The sequence below is a fragment of the Pteronotus mesoamericanus genome, unplaced genomic scaffold, assembly GCF_021234165.1.
Source record: "Pteronotus mesoamericanus isolate MK-2021 breed Mesoamerican mustached bat unplaced genomic scaffold, CSHL_Meso_final contig_56, whole genome shotgun sequence".
Lineage (NCBI taxonomy): Eukaryota > Metazoa > Chordata > Mammalia > Chiroptera > Mormoopidae > Pteronotus > Pteronotus mesoamericanus.
Window position 1 is genome coordinate 1950627 of NW_026555201.1, and position 15733 is coordinate 1966359.

The following is a 15733-nucleotide window of genomic DNA, read 5'->3' on the forward strand; positions in this document are numbered from 1 at the left end:
AGGCTGATTCTCTCGGAGCATTACCATCAGTTTCCTCAACAGCTCTGCTGACTTCTTGAAACTGTGCCATGGCATTCGTAAGAGTGGGGCTCAGTTACGCCAGCAGTCTCGGGGAGCTCCGAGTGGCCCCAGCTTGAGAGTTTATAGCCTTTGCAAACAGAGCATATTTCTTTGTTTCCTTTCAGAAATTGAGGAGTGATTCATTTTCAGTAAACAAAGACAGGATTACTGAACCCATTTGCTAGTCTGGAATTCAGCTTCCTCTGAATTCAATTCCTTCAGTTCCAAGGAAAGACACTGTGCATTTCAAACAGTTTTCTTTCTTTTTGAATCTACTTTCTTCCTTCCTACATGGTAAAGAGATATAATTTAGCCCTCACTCAAATCCAAATGAGATGACTTTCAAAGGGCATTCAGGCCCTAATGTTTGTCTTTTGCAAGAAGGAGCAACTGGGATTCTACAAAATTTAAATGCAGATACTGTTGGCAGCCAGAGATGTTTCTACTGTTGAAATGCAAAAGAAAATTTTACTTTACAGCTGCTCTGTGCCACCCCTGACATCATTGGTCCTGTATTCACCAGAGGGGGAAAAATTAAAATATCTTACCTGTCTGCTCAATATCTTTGGTGGTTATACAACAATAAAATATCCAGCAGTCTGATATGTTTCCTGTTAAATCTGACAGACCAATTAGAGACCGGTTGAGAATGTGTGCAGTGTTTCACATTCCTACTTTTTTTTAGATTAGCTTTCCATCATAACAACTGCACTATGTAGGGCTCATATTGCCTCAGTTATGAAGCGAACTCAAAGACATTAGCACTACACTGATTGCTTCAGCAAATCTGAAATATTTCTAACTGTTGACAAAAGGTTCAGTTTCATTATACTGAATTCTAGAGTAAAACCATGGGAATGTAATCACTTTCTCAGAATTTCATCATTTGTATGGTCCCAGAAAATCATTACAACTTCCAAGAATGATCCCCAAATGGCCCAAAGTAAGCAGTTTTCAAGTCAGTGGGAATCGCAGAGGCAGCTGAGACTCACCTATCCACTTATTTATTAAAAATAGGCCACAGATAGCCAATTTTTGACATGAGTCTTCTTATTTTCAAAAGAATGTCAGAAACAGCTCAGCTAATGTACCATAAAAGTTCAATTCACATTTTGATAATGAACCTAAAAGGCATATTAACAAATGAACTTACTGCTTCATATGCCAAATTGGGAAAGTTTTATTTTCTCATTTCCCCCCTGTTACATATACAAATTCTCCTGATGGAAGCTTGGCACCAACTCAGAAAAATTATTTTTGACTAAATATTTTTAGGCACATGTCACCTGTTCAAGGCTATTTCCTGGAGTTCAGAGATATCCTTAGTAGAGGAGGAAGTCTTTTACCTATGATTCTGGATTTTTAAACCACTAACATCATTCGATTAACAGTGTGAATGTGGGGATTAAAATCCTTTATTTTCAAATCCAGGTATTTTCATCTATTGACAGAATGTCCAATTTCATTACACTAAATAATGGAATAGCTTGGTAGCCAGTAAATAAAAATGGGGTTAGACATGCTTTTCCTTCTTCCTAGCAAGATTTCTGTGCTCTGAAACTAGCCATAAAGTAAGATGAGTTTTATTTTTCTTTATTTAATTAGGACTCGATTTCTTGTCTTTCTTTTACCATGTTTCAAAATTGCATGCTTTGATGAATTTACCTATGCACCTTACTTTCTTATTCTTTTCCTAAGTGAAATTTTTTAAACTCATTTTTTTGTACAGTTGCTTATGTAAACATAACTTCTCTAAGTAGCTGGAATATATGCTTCTCTGACAAGAAATAAAACTTAGGTATGTTGAACCACTGCAGCCATCCATAAAAAAACTTCATTATCACATATTGTACACCTACCTACCCAAATGTATCAAATTAGTTCTCATAGAAATAAATTTTAGCATATTTTATAATTTATTTCTTTTTCTCTTTCTTTCTTCTGTTTTTTTTTTTTTCCTCAGAACAACTGGTTACATTATGCTTTTATTTTATTTTTTGGGGTCCAATGGTTTAGCTTTATTTTTTATTAAATTTATTGGAGTGACATTGGTTAATAAGATGTATAGGTTTCACATGTACATTTCTATGATATATGATCTGTATATTGCATTGTGTGCATACCTTACTTTTGCATCTTAACCATGGATGTGAACATTACTGCAAATATCTCTATATTGGCATTTTAGTCATTTGCATTTATTGAGTTTTGGTAATAAATCTGGGAATATTTTGAAATTTTAATTGTTTTAGGGAAATTCATTTGATGACGCAGAGTTTGAGAGTTCAGAATTATTCTTATCTTGTATAGTTTACTTTTAATTCAATTTCCCAGACAACTTTTTCTATAATAATTATGTTATTTCTCATAAACTAAAAATTACTCTTCTGGTTCACTTAATAGATGTAAAAATTGGAAAACCTTGAAAGGAAAACTACTTATAGTTTACTCTTTACTACAATATAATACTAAAATCAGGGCTGTTTTTCCTAGTTTATATAAAACCTAATTAAACTCAATTTCCATTGCATTTGGGAAAAGCAAGAATCTAAATATTTTAACCTTGGTAATCATCTGACATTTCTACATGCTAGAAAATGTCACTTCATCTAGAACTCTGAAGGGAACAATTTTGAAAATATTCCTTGAGCTACTTGGTCCCAAGTTCCTTCCTGTTTGTCAGCTCAGAGAAATGATGGCCAAACTCTTAAAAGATAACATGGTTCTCTGAGTAGCATTTTCCAAGGTGGGTCATTCAGAAACCTCAGTAAGGGGGCATAAGCTTAAAGCAATAGGAGGAAGAAGTGCTTTATTTTTAAGTTAAAAGTTAAGTATATTTGTGTATAGTGAAATAGAAGAACTAATATATATATAAAATACCACCAAATAAAATCATCTCCATCCTTTGATTTGTATATTGCACTGGTGTAGGGGAGGAAAAATAATTTTTCCTCTATTCTTCTAGGTTCTTGGCTAAAACCTCTGTGTAATAAAAGACACTAACAGGAGAAAAACAAGTTTAATAGCATGAATATCTCCTAAATACATGAGAGAGACCCAGGAATACTGAGTGACTTCCTTAAATAGCCCAAGATAGAGCCTTAAATACCATCTCCCGCTAAAGACAAAAGATGTGGTGGTGGGCGGAGGGAGGAGGCCAGTTATGGAATGTTAGCAGGAAAAATGTAGTAAACAAAAGTAATTATATCTCTATATGTTATATTTACATTGTATTTATACTAGATTTACACTGTCTTATATTTACATTATATTATTTTTATATTTGTTTTATACTTGTATTATATTTAAGTCTTTGGCTTCTCCACTGATAAGTTTCTAGCAATTTAGTATCATCCTTCTCTTCTTGTGACAGAGAGGGAGACACCCTTACAAATGGAGATTTCCTTTACAAATGTAAATGTCTCTTACAAACAGGTAACTTTTACTCAGTTTTCAGAGCTTTTCCTATGTCTGCTGTTTGTTTTTTTTTTTTTTAAATAGACACTCTAAAATAATTTTTATGCCATAGATGTATATTTTGGGATGGCATATTCAGCTGTTCTTTAACAGCTTACAATACTCTTGTACATATAGAAGCTCATTTGGATCTTTCAGTATCAGCTACATCAAGTAGCCAGGCTACTACTAGCTATTTATAGTTAAGAACTTAAAAACTCAGAGAGGTTGAGTGACCTCCCAATGTTCACTCTTCCAGTAAGGGACACACAAGATTCAAATCCAGGTCTCCAAAACTCTAAAATGTAATAAAGACCAGACAGTTTTATGAGTTCCCAGAACAATTTCTGATGCATAGTAGTTGTTTTTTAAAAACTGTTTTTATTCCTTTGTTTTCATGTTATTAAAAATATAAAGGGATAAGGTCAGTTTTATAGGAAGGAAATGTTTTTCCTTCTCTCTAAAGTAAAAATGACTATTACATAAGTAAAGGCATAAAGGTCAATATATCCTATGCAAGTTAAGTGACAAAGCAAAATAAGATGGGTGCAAATAGACTAATCAAGACATACATAATGAGGACTTACTCCGCGCCAAGCATTGGATGGGCATACAAAGGCGAATAACACAATGCCCCCGCCCCAAGATAGTATGGCTTTTGGACTCAAGCAAACTTGAGTCTAAAATCCAGTCTCTGTACTTTAGTAGTCTTGAGACATGGGGTGTAATAATTAACTTCTTGATCCTCGGTTTCTTCCTCCGTAGGAAGGGAGAATAGGAAGAGAGAAATCCAGAGTTCTGGATTTACACTCAGAATGGGGTTTTCATATGATTGTCTTAGCAGCAATGATAGTTGCATATAAAGGGATAAGGTCAGTTTTATAGGAAGGAAATGTTTTTCCTTCTCTCTAAAGTAAAAATGACTATTACATAAGTCATTTACATATTGCATATAAAGTTGCATGTGCATGGCTCTGTCTCTGGACTTTCTATTTTTTGCATTGGTCAGTTTAATCTGTATTTGTTCCAATATTGCACTTAATTTTTATAACTTTACAATAAGAATTTACATCCGATAGGGAGGATCCCTTAGCTTCTTTAGGAATGTTTTGTTTTTCTTGGCCCTTTGCTTTTTCTTATAAATTTTAAAATCAGCCCTGGCTGGTGTGACTCAGTGGACTGAGTGCCAGCCTGAAAACCAAAGGGTTGCCAGTTTGATTCCCAGTCAGAGCACATGCCTGGATGCAGGCCAGGTTCCCAGTGGGAGACGTGTGAGAGGCAACCACGCAGTGATGTTTCTCTCCTTTTCTGTCTCCTTCCCTTGCCTTCTGTCTAAAAATAAATAAATAAAATTTAAAAAATTTAAAATCAGTTTTTTAATACTTGTGTCAGGATTTTAAAAAAATCATATTTTATTGATTATGCTATTACAGTTGTCCCCCTTTTTGCCCATTTGCCCCCCTCCACCCAGCACCTCCCACGCCCTCGGGCAATTCCCTCACCATTATTCATGTCCATGGGTCATGCGTTTATGTCCATTGGCTACTCCATTGCCTATACTGTACTTTACATCCCATGACTATTCTTTAACTACCTATTTGTACTTAATCCTCTCACCTTTTCACCCATTCCCCTACAACTTCCACCCAATCTGTCAACTATCAAAATGCTCTCCATAACCATAATTCTGTCTCTGTTCTTGTTTGCTGAGTTTGTTTTTTAGATTCAATTGTTGATAGATACGTATTTTTGCCATTTTGTTTTTCATAGTTTTGACCTTCTTCTTTTTCTTAAATAAGTCCCTTTAACATTTCATGTAATAGTGGTTTGGTGATGATGAACTCCTTTAGTTTTTTCTTGTCTGGGAAGCTCTTTATCTGCCCTTCTATTATAAATGATAGCTTTGCTGGGTAGAGCAGTCTTGGCTGTAGCTCCCTGCTTTTCATGACTTTGAATATTTCTTGCCAATCCCTTCTAGCCTGCAAGGTTTCTTTGGGGAAATCAGCTGACAGTCTTATGGGAACTCCCATGTAGGTAACTAACTTCTTTTCTCTTGCTGCTTTTAAGATTCTTTATCTTTACCTTTTGGCATTTTAATTATGATGTGTCTTGGAGTGGGCCTCTTTGCATCCATCTTGTTAGGGACTCTCTGTTCTTCCTGGACTTGCATGTCTCTCTCCTTCACCAAATTAGGGAAGTTTTCTTTCACTATTTTTTCAAATAGATTTCCAATTTCTTGCTCTTTCTTGTCTCCTTTTGGCATTCATATGATGTGAATGTTGGAAACTTTTAAATTGTCCCAGAGGCTATTTACATTATCCTCATTTTTTTTGGATTCTTTTTTCTTCTTGTTGCTCTTATTGGTTGTTTTTTCCTTCCTTGTGTTCCAAATCATTGATTTAATTCTTGGCTTTATTCACTCTACTGTTGTTTCCCTGTAAATTGTTTTTTATTTCAGTTAGTGCAGCCTTCATTTCTGACTGGATCCTTTTTAATGCTGCTGAGGTCCTCACTAAGTTCTTTGAGCATCCTTATAACCAGTGTTTTGACCTGTGCATCTGATAGATTGCTTTTTCTGGAGTTTTGATCTGCTCTTTCATCTGGGCCATGTTTCCTTGTCTCCTCATTTTGGTGGCCTACCTGTGCTTGTTTCTATGTATTAGGCAGAACTGCTATGACTCTCTGTCTTGGTAGTGTGGCCTAATGTGGTAGGTGACCTGTAGGGTCCAGTGGCACAGCCTCCTCTATTACCCAAACTGGGTACTTACAGTGTGCCCTTCTTTTGGGCTGAGTACACCTTCTTCTTGCAGTTGAGCCTTGACTGCTATTGGCAGGTAAATTGGAGGAATTTATCCATACCAGTCAGCTGCAAGGATTGCCTGTGAGCACTGACCACTAACCACCCTCTGTAGAGGATCAGCTACGTAGGAGCAGGGTGGTGATGCTCTTATGTGGTCTGTAGCTGTTTACTCGGTAGGCAGGCTCTGGGGTTTCCCAGGTGGTGCAGGCCAAGGTCAGCTTACCACTTAGCAAATGGCATGGGGGCTGAGGGTTCACTGAGGCCAGCTGCTGCTTGTTTGAAAGGATTTAGGAAGTTGTGAAGCATGAACCAAGGCCAGCCCAACCATTCATATGGAAAAACCACTGTTAAAAGCTGCAAATTGGGTGGGATAGAGCCTCAGGAGATCTCTAGGGCTGGGCAGTGTTAGCCAGGTTGATGGAGTCTCAGATATGACACCTGGCTCTGTGGCTCTGCCCACCTTTCTGTCTGGGAGAAAGCTGTCCTCCAGCTCCCACCTTAATGCCAGACACTTCAGATTCTCCTAGTTGGTCATTGGCGCCTTTCAAGCTGGTATCCTGGTGCTGGAGCTCAGAGGGAGTGAGTGTGTATAAGTTCATGTGCGGGTTTGTTAAGAGGAACTGCTTGGGACTCCAGGAGTTTCTTCCAATGACTCAATCTCTGATGGTTTTTGCAACCAGAGGTTATAGGGACTTAGCCTCCTGGCTCTGGAACCTTGAGCTGGGGACCTGTTGTATGGCTGGGGCTCCTCGCTCCCATGATAGTCATCCTGAATTTTTATCTATCACATGTGATGTGGAATCAGCCCATTCCACGACTCTCCCCCTCTTACCGGTCTGGGTGGATGTGATTTCTTTAGTTCTGTAGTTGTCAGACTTCAAGTCAACTTCACTTCTGATGGTTCTGAGTGATGGTTGCTCTATAATTTATTTGTAATTTTGATGTGGTTATGTGGGAGGCAGGCCATGTTTACCTATGCTACCATATTGACCTCCAGTCTTCGTCTCAGGATTTAACTTGGAGCTATAGAGCAACCTGGAGCATTTGGCATTTTTATTATGGAGTCTTACTATCCATGAACATGATATATTTCTCAATTTACTTAGATCTTTAATATTTGTAATAAAATATAAATTTTATACATTCTCTAGGTTTATTCATAAAATTTAAAAATTTTTTGTTGCTTTTGGAAATAGTATTATTTAAAGTTTGTTTTTTAATTGTTGCTGCTATATAAAAATGTTATTGATTTTAGCATATTGATCTAATAATCTAGTTACCTCGGTAAACTCTCAGTCTTTCCTAATGCATTTTTAAATGTTTTTCTGTGTAGAAAATCATGTCAGTTGTGAAGAACGCTAATTTTGCATCTTGCTTATAAATTTATATACTTATTTTCCTTTTCTTGTGCTAATTGAGATCCTTAAGACAATGTTTATAAATAAGTATAGTGGGCATCCTTTTCTTGATTTTAATAGACTGGTTGTAACATTTCCATAATAGAAATAATACTTTGGGTGATTGTGTAGATGTTTTAAAAATCAGATTAATGAATTTTGATTTTCTAATGTTAGACCATCTTTATATCCCTAGATTAAATTTTCCATTGTTTTATTTAGAATTTTTGCATTTATTTTCATGAGTTATATTTGTATATGATTTTCTTTATTTGTTCTTTTCTAGTCTGTTTTTGGTATCAATGTTATAATGGTCTAATTGAATGGGTTAGGGAAGTAGTCCTTTTTTTGTATTTTCTGGGAGATTAAAATATTCAGTTCCTTGGAGGTTCATATTTGTTTCTAAATTGTCTAGATTTAGAGTGGGAGGATTTCAAACTATTGCTTCAATTTCTTTAATAGTTAAAGGACAATGCAATTTTTGACTTAAGTCAGTTTAAGTACAGTATATTTTTCTAAAAAAGTGTCCATTTCATGTATTTTATTGGCATAACATTGTTTATAAAATTTCCTTTAAAATGTCCTCTGTATCTGTTATTTTGTTCCAGTTATCCCTTCCTACTACTGTTTATTCATTTTATTTTTTCTTGATCAGTTTTGCCTGGGACTTGCCTACTTTATTGCACACTTTTGATGGTATTGATTCTCTTAGTTATAGTATTTTTATTTCATGAATTTCTGCTTACCACCTTTCCTCCTCTTTCTTTGAGTTACTTTTATTATTTCTTTAAAAACATCCTAACTGTATATCTAAATTATAGGCCAGTCTTGTATAGTAGGTGGATATAACAACCATTTTTACTGCATCCCACAGTTTTACTACATAGTATTTTCATCATTATTCAATTCTAAGAATTTAAAATTTACATTAGGATTTATTTTTAAACCCAAGAAGTTATTTACAGAATAGATGCTCAATAAACATTTGTTAGAGGAAAGAAAAAGTTCTTGATAACTACTATGGAGGATTATTAAACGATGTCTTTCTTCATTTATCATTAAATATATGTTTAGTGTTGATTCTAGACATGTTTTCCCTCCCAGGATCTGTTTCTCCTTCTTATAGTAACAGCACTTCTGTTACCTTTGCAGAATTTTTTCTTTTCCATCACTTGCAGTGTTGGACTCTCAGTCAAGCCAAGAGAAGGACAGGCTCATAATGCAAAGTAAGACAAGCAGTGTGTCTTGTCTTAGAATTAGTATCTTGAATAAAGGATGAAAATTGGTTAGGATATGCATAATCATATCAATGCCTCCCTCACTATTCCATTCTGTAGGCCCTTCCCCCCGACATCACTAGAAATTTCCTGGTTCTTGTCATTTGTGGAGTGTGGTTGTTCAGATTTTCCTTTGACTTACTTGGAGCAGAGTTGCCACTCCAGAATATACTTCTTTCAGAATATCAATTATTTTATGCTGGTTAATTTTAAAGACATTTAAATTTGTAAGGGTGGTTCCCTCACTGTACCAGGAAGAGGAGGATATCTAAATCTCCGGAAACCATTATCAGTGGAGAAGGCAAGGACTAAATCTTGGCCTTGTTTACTGTGCTTTTCCTCCCACAACTGACTCCCTTCCGTTAACATCTTCTTTTGTCTCTAGCTGAAGGTAAAGACTTCTACTATTTTGGCGTTACCCTGTTTTTTTGGGTCTCTCTCATGGTTACCAGAGGTATAAATGTTATTAAACTTTAATTTGTTTTTCTCCTGCTAATCTGTCTCATGTCAATTTAATTATTAGACCAGCTGGAAAAAGCTATGAAGTTTACATAGAGGAAAGTTTTTTCTTTCTGATATATGTCACTTTGTCATAATCAATTCCTTTTTTGGCCTTAAATTGGCTAGAGTTCATCTCTGTTATATGTATTCAAAATCTTGATATAAACAGATTAATACTACTAGTTGGTATGATAATAAAAGTCATATACTCATATCTTAAACACTTGATCACTATACATATAATACTATTTGCCAATCTTTTGATTTAGGGTTAAGGCCATTTGTTTAAGTATAATTTTTTTTTTCTTTTGGAATACTTATATCCACAATGCATGTCCTGTGGTTCCATTTCTTTACTGACATTTGTGAAACAATTTGAGGACAGAATTCTTCTAGATTTTTATAAAATTTCCCTGATCATTTATAATTACCTTATTAGATATAATAGAACAGAAGTGTTTTGGGGGGTTCTTTATTGAGTCTCTCTAAACTTCCCACTTAATTTTATATAAAAAATATTCATTTTCTCATTAACATTTCATAGATTTGCCCTGTGTTTAATTAAACTGGGCAAATATAATAACAAATTACCGGTGAACAGATTTGGAACAAACACTTGGACTATTGGTAAGAATGGAACTCAGGTTGTGGGGAAAATGCAATGGGCATATGAGAGACAACCTGCCAGCTGGGAATCTGCTCTTGGTATCTATCAGGGAATAAAGGACTTTAATCAGTTCCCTGGATAAATGGGTGCCATTAAAGAGCGCTTTTATTGAACTCACATTTAATTTTAGAACTTCTCAAGAAAACACCATTTTTAAGTTTTTTATTGCATAATGCCTCCCCTTGAATTTCCAATTAGTAGATAATGGTGGTGGAAGTGTTAGCTAACACAATAGTCGCAATGATGTTGCAATACGTTAGTGAATCAGATCAACATCTTGTACACCTTAAACTTACATAATGTTATATGTCAGTTATACCTCAATAAAGCTAGGTTTAAAGGAAAGACATAATGGATCATTTTGGAATGAGATAATGCTTCTTTTGGAAGCATTAATATCTACCATACTGAACTAGTCGTTAAAGGAATATAATTTTGGTTCAACAAACATGTAGGTGGCACTTCTAGTATAATTGGCTTTATTGCTACATGCCGGGGCTACACAGATGAATCAGAAGTGGTTGGGTCTACATGAAACTGACAATAAGAAAGGGAAGTAGTCATTTAAGCACCCAAGCAAAATAGAACATTAGAAGACCAAATACAGTCTGTTGCTTTGAGTGGCCCACACGTTAGTTCTTTACCAACAGGACAAACTACGCAGATTACAAGCTAAGGTGGTCGGTGACTCAGTGCCAGAGTGATGGCAACAGCTAGGGGGTGCTCCAGAAGGGAAAGATCTAGGATGCCTTTTGCAGAAGGTCTCAGGACACTGACCCTGAAGGGCATTCATCTATTCATTTGTGATTTATCTAAGTTTTATCGTCTACTACTTGTGCCAGACATTGTTACATTGGGGTTGTAAGGGTGAATGAGACAAGTTTTTCGTCTTCTGAGAGCAGTTGGGGATGTGTGAATGTGTGGGTCAGGCAGTGAATGCATGAACGTGTGCGTGAGCAGACGTGTGTGCTACTAAAAAAGAAAACCAGGATAACGAGCAGGACTAACTAACGTTTGGGAGAGGCTGCTTGATGGAGATGAAGTCTCAACTAAATGGAGAGAGGGAGTTGCTCATGTGAATATCTAGGGACAAATGTTTCAGGTGGAGGGATTGGCTTTTGCCAATGTCCCCAAACAGGACTAATCTTAGCATGTCGGGGGGCAGAAAAGCAGTGGCGACTTTTGGGAGGTGGTTGGCTTCCATTTCTATAGGACTAATAAAGAGAATTAGCAAATTTCTCTTGCTGTGTATAGCTGGAGGGCAACCACGGCCTTTTCCAAGTTCCTATGGGAACCCTGATTTCTGGGTAGTCACATTACTGTGTGAAGCTGAACTTACAACATCAGAATTCATTTTATCAAGCCTCTGAGAGGCTTCTTCAGGTAGGCACGTTCTTTTGCTTCCCCTATTCCTCAGGCTGAGCTTGGATGCAAGCCAATTTTCAGAATAATATAGAGGAGCTGTAGACTCAAATAGGAAACTTTGACTCTATCATTTTATTTTTCCATTTTATAATCTTTCCTTTCTGCCTAGGCTCTGTTCTGACAAGCCGTGGCTTTTCAGCGAATCAGCTGAAAAGTACACTTAAACAGATGAATATGATTGTGGGGATGCAGCCTAGTAGGATTACTCTATTAGGGAACTTGTTTAGACAAAACCTATCTTCTTACTCTACAATTGACAAAACTGTAAGAAAATCACTCATGTGTGAAAGCAAAGTATAGTAAAGTGTTATATTGTACCACTGGCTTTATCAAAGGGAAAACAAACAAACAAACCATAGGCAACAATGTATTGTTAAAAATGATAAGTCAGAGGTTTATTTAAAAAGGAGAAAATCCTAAAATCAGACTGACAGCCTGGTTCCAAAGATTGATAATAAATGTGAAATAAAAGCTTTATAAAAAGTAATATGCTCTTATTTTCAAATCTGGACTTTGTGTGTGATTGGGTCAATATATCAACAAACACAGTTTGGGGAAAAGAATAGTACATTGATATCTCAAGAGTAGAAGTGAGACTAACTTACATTTTTAATACATGTGTTAATCTCTAACTGGAGGACTTGATCTAGGTGTTCATGTTTTTGATGGTTAAAAACAAGGGAAATAAAAGAAAAACTAGTCATCAGAAGTTATCTTAGCAAATAGGGAACCATTGACAGTGGATTGAGTTGATAATTTGGAAAAACTTAATAAAAACTATATTCAGGGAGACCATGTGTTCCAGAGTGCCCTCGATAGTCCCACTTCACACCTATGGTCCCAACATAATTATAAACAGTAGTTTCCTTCCACTCTCAAGAGTGTTTTCCTAGCTGGATTCTGAAAGTAACATTTCTCCCCCTAATGAAATCCGTTTGTTTAGAAACTGCACTTTTCAGTATAACTTCAGTATCTGCTTAATCCATTCATTTAAACATTTCTAAAAGTGCAGAATCAGATATTTTTCCAGTCACTAAATTATAAAAAAGAATAAAAAAATTTACTCCTGGAAGGTCTCAGAGTACGAGTGGGACCCCAGAAAAACCCGGAATTATCTTCTGGAGGGCGGGCCCCTTGTAGTACAGGCTTCCCCGGCTAGGTGAGTGCTCTAGGAACCCATCTGTGTCACGCACCAGCTGGTATTGTGAGAGTCTGCATTCAGCTTCAATGAATTTTTTTTGAGAGCCTTTGAACAGCACTTGCCCATTTCATGACAGGCGATTCATGAGCACACCTGCCTACATTGCGCAGAGTGTTCGGCAGTTCACCAAAAATGGAATGGTCCCCTAGCCCCACACTCCCTATTCACTCGATCTTGCCACCAGGGATTTTTTTTTTGTTTGTTTGTTTCTCTGGATGAAAAAAGTCCTCAAAGATAAAAGTTTTGCCAATGTGGAAGAGGTGAAACAAAAAATGGTTAAAAGGCATCAAAATCGACAAGTCCAAAAGCTGTTTTGAGCAGTGGGAAAAAAGTCTCAATACGTGTATTGCATCAAATGGAAATATTTTGAAGGCGGCTGAAGTTTAAACATGTAAGAATAAGTACACAATTTTTATAAATAAATTCTGGTATTTTTGGGGGTCCCCCCTCGTACATAAGGATCAGTGTAGCCTGGACATAAATTGTCTTTTCTTGATTCAGTGCAATGAGAATTAGTGAGAACATACCATGTGTCAAACAGTGACTAAGTCCCAAAGGAAGGATGGATGAGCAAGACAAGGTCTCTATCTCTAAGAAGAAGTCGTGTTGGTAGATCTGCTTGCTTCCACCTTTAATCTGATGATTAAAAGACCCTAGTGGTTCGGTGGCTCCTCATTTCATTAAAATAAAATCTGAGTACGTAACCCTGGTCTCAAAGCCCTGATCTGGCAGCTGCCTGTGTCTGTGACCTAACTGCACACTCCCCTTCCTCTGGTTCACTGAGCACCAGACACGCTGGCCTTCTTCCTGTTTCCACACGGTTCAATCTGGTCCCTGCCTCAGGGGCTTTGCACTTACCATTTCTTCTACCTATAAATCTCTTCCTCCATCACACTGTGGTTGGCTCCTTTGCATTGTTTGTGTCTGGCTCAAATGTGACCTCTCTCAAGAGGCTTTCCCTGACTATATTATCCTCCACCCTCTGCTCCGTTTTACCTTGGTTTTTTTCTTCATAGCCTTGGTCATGCTCTGAAAGTAATTTTAAAGTGCGTGCTGCCTTTTTTGGACTATCATCTCATGATAAAAATGTAAGCAGACTCTTGTGTCTTGGCAGCCCCCAAATCCTTGTAGCTAGAGCAGTGCCTGGTACATAGTAGGTGCCCATAAATAATTTTGAATGAACAAATAAGTAAACTTTACAACTCTTTCCTTGGAGTTATGCTAATTTCTCACAATTCAGCAAATATTCTTAAAAGCCTTTTTCCAGCTTTTTGCCTTTGTCTTTTCACATGATTCATTTTTGCACTAGCAGTCCTTGTGCCTCTGATTCTCAGCCTATTCTCTGGACAAAAGAGTCATTTTATACACACCAGTACACACCAATGTTGACTTATGAAACTCACACAGGCATAGAACTGCCCTGGTTGTTGCCTCTGTGGTTCCCTGCTCTAATAAAATACAAACCTGAGGAGAGTTTTAGTTATTTCTCTTGCCTCCTTTCATACCTGGGGAATGAATACCAATCCATTCCAGTCTGGAGGGACCAGTGAGAAATCCATGGCCTGAGCCCGGCAGTGGTGAGGCTGTGCTTCGGATTAGATGATGATACTCCTAGTCCACTGTAAACAGGATATAAACTTTGAGTATTTATTCCTGTAACGGTGACAGCTTCTCTGTTCCCTTTGGAAACAAGGTGGCTGATGCAGGTGAGGGATGCCTCATTTGTCCTCAGTTCAAACTCAGTGGGTCAGTGAGAGGAGAGAGCGGGTAATATCGGCTGCTTTATACTCAAACTTCAACCACGGCCAATGGCCAGCCAGAATAACTTATTGGAACTATGCAGAGACCTTCCTATTTATTCCTCTACATGGAATAATCTTATATTTCCTATAAAATCAACAATTCAACTCGTCAATGAAATGTTGTGGAACTGACTAGGGATAAAAAGAAGTGCAACGATTCAAAGGTGCCAAACACAGGTAGTATTTTGAATGACAATGATTTGCTTTTTCATATGTTCTCTCAGCAATGCTGTGAAGTAGGAGAAGCAGGATCAATCCATTCCCAAGTGGAGCCTAAGAAGCTGAAGGCCACAGGGCCAAAAAATGCCAAAGCAAGAGCTCATCTCAGGTCTTCTGAGGTGAGTTTGTTGTAGTTCCATTACATCATCCTTTCTCTCTCTTTTCCACCCTATATTATATTTGACTTATGTATATCATTTTATTTTAAGCTAATCGTTTTTTTTTTTTTTTTTTTTTTTGTGAATGAAACCAATGCAGCAAATTTTACTTTATGTCTCATTTTAGGCATAATTTGTGTAGAGTCTACCAGCAACCGATCACATTTGAAATAAATGCAAGGAGTGCCAGTTGTGTCTTCAGAGTAGCAGATATCAACATGGGATTAATGTGCAAGAGATTTTATTGGGTAAAATCCTTATGAAGAATAAAGAAGGAAGGAGGAAGAGTAGGCAGGGGGAGCAGGAGTAGGCAGGTCTGATACCTGTGAAGGAGAGAGAGCAGGAAAGGTTGGGGAGAAAGAACCTGACCACAGCACAGTTCTGAGAAATTTCTGGCCAGGTCAGTGAGGGGTGCCTTTAGAGCAGAGGTTGGCATATGATGGATGGCCCATGGGGCAAATCTGTTCTGCCACCTGGTACTGTAAATAAAGTTTAATTGAAATACAGTTACACCCATTAATTTACCTATTGTCTATGGTTGCTTTTAGAATAAAATGGCAGGGTTGAGTAGTTGTAACAGTGAACATATAGCTGACAAAATTTAGAGTTATTATTTGACTCTTTACAGTAAAATATTTACTGACCCTTGTTTTAGAGTAATCCCAAACTAGGCAGGAATGACTGATTCTGGTATCCCCATCATGTGCACTTATTGGCTGAGAGTAGTCTAGGAAAATGTGGTCTTGTTGCAAATGCTCTGTGGGTAGACT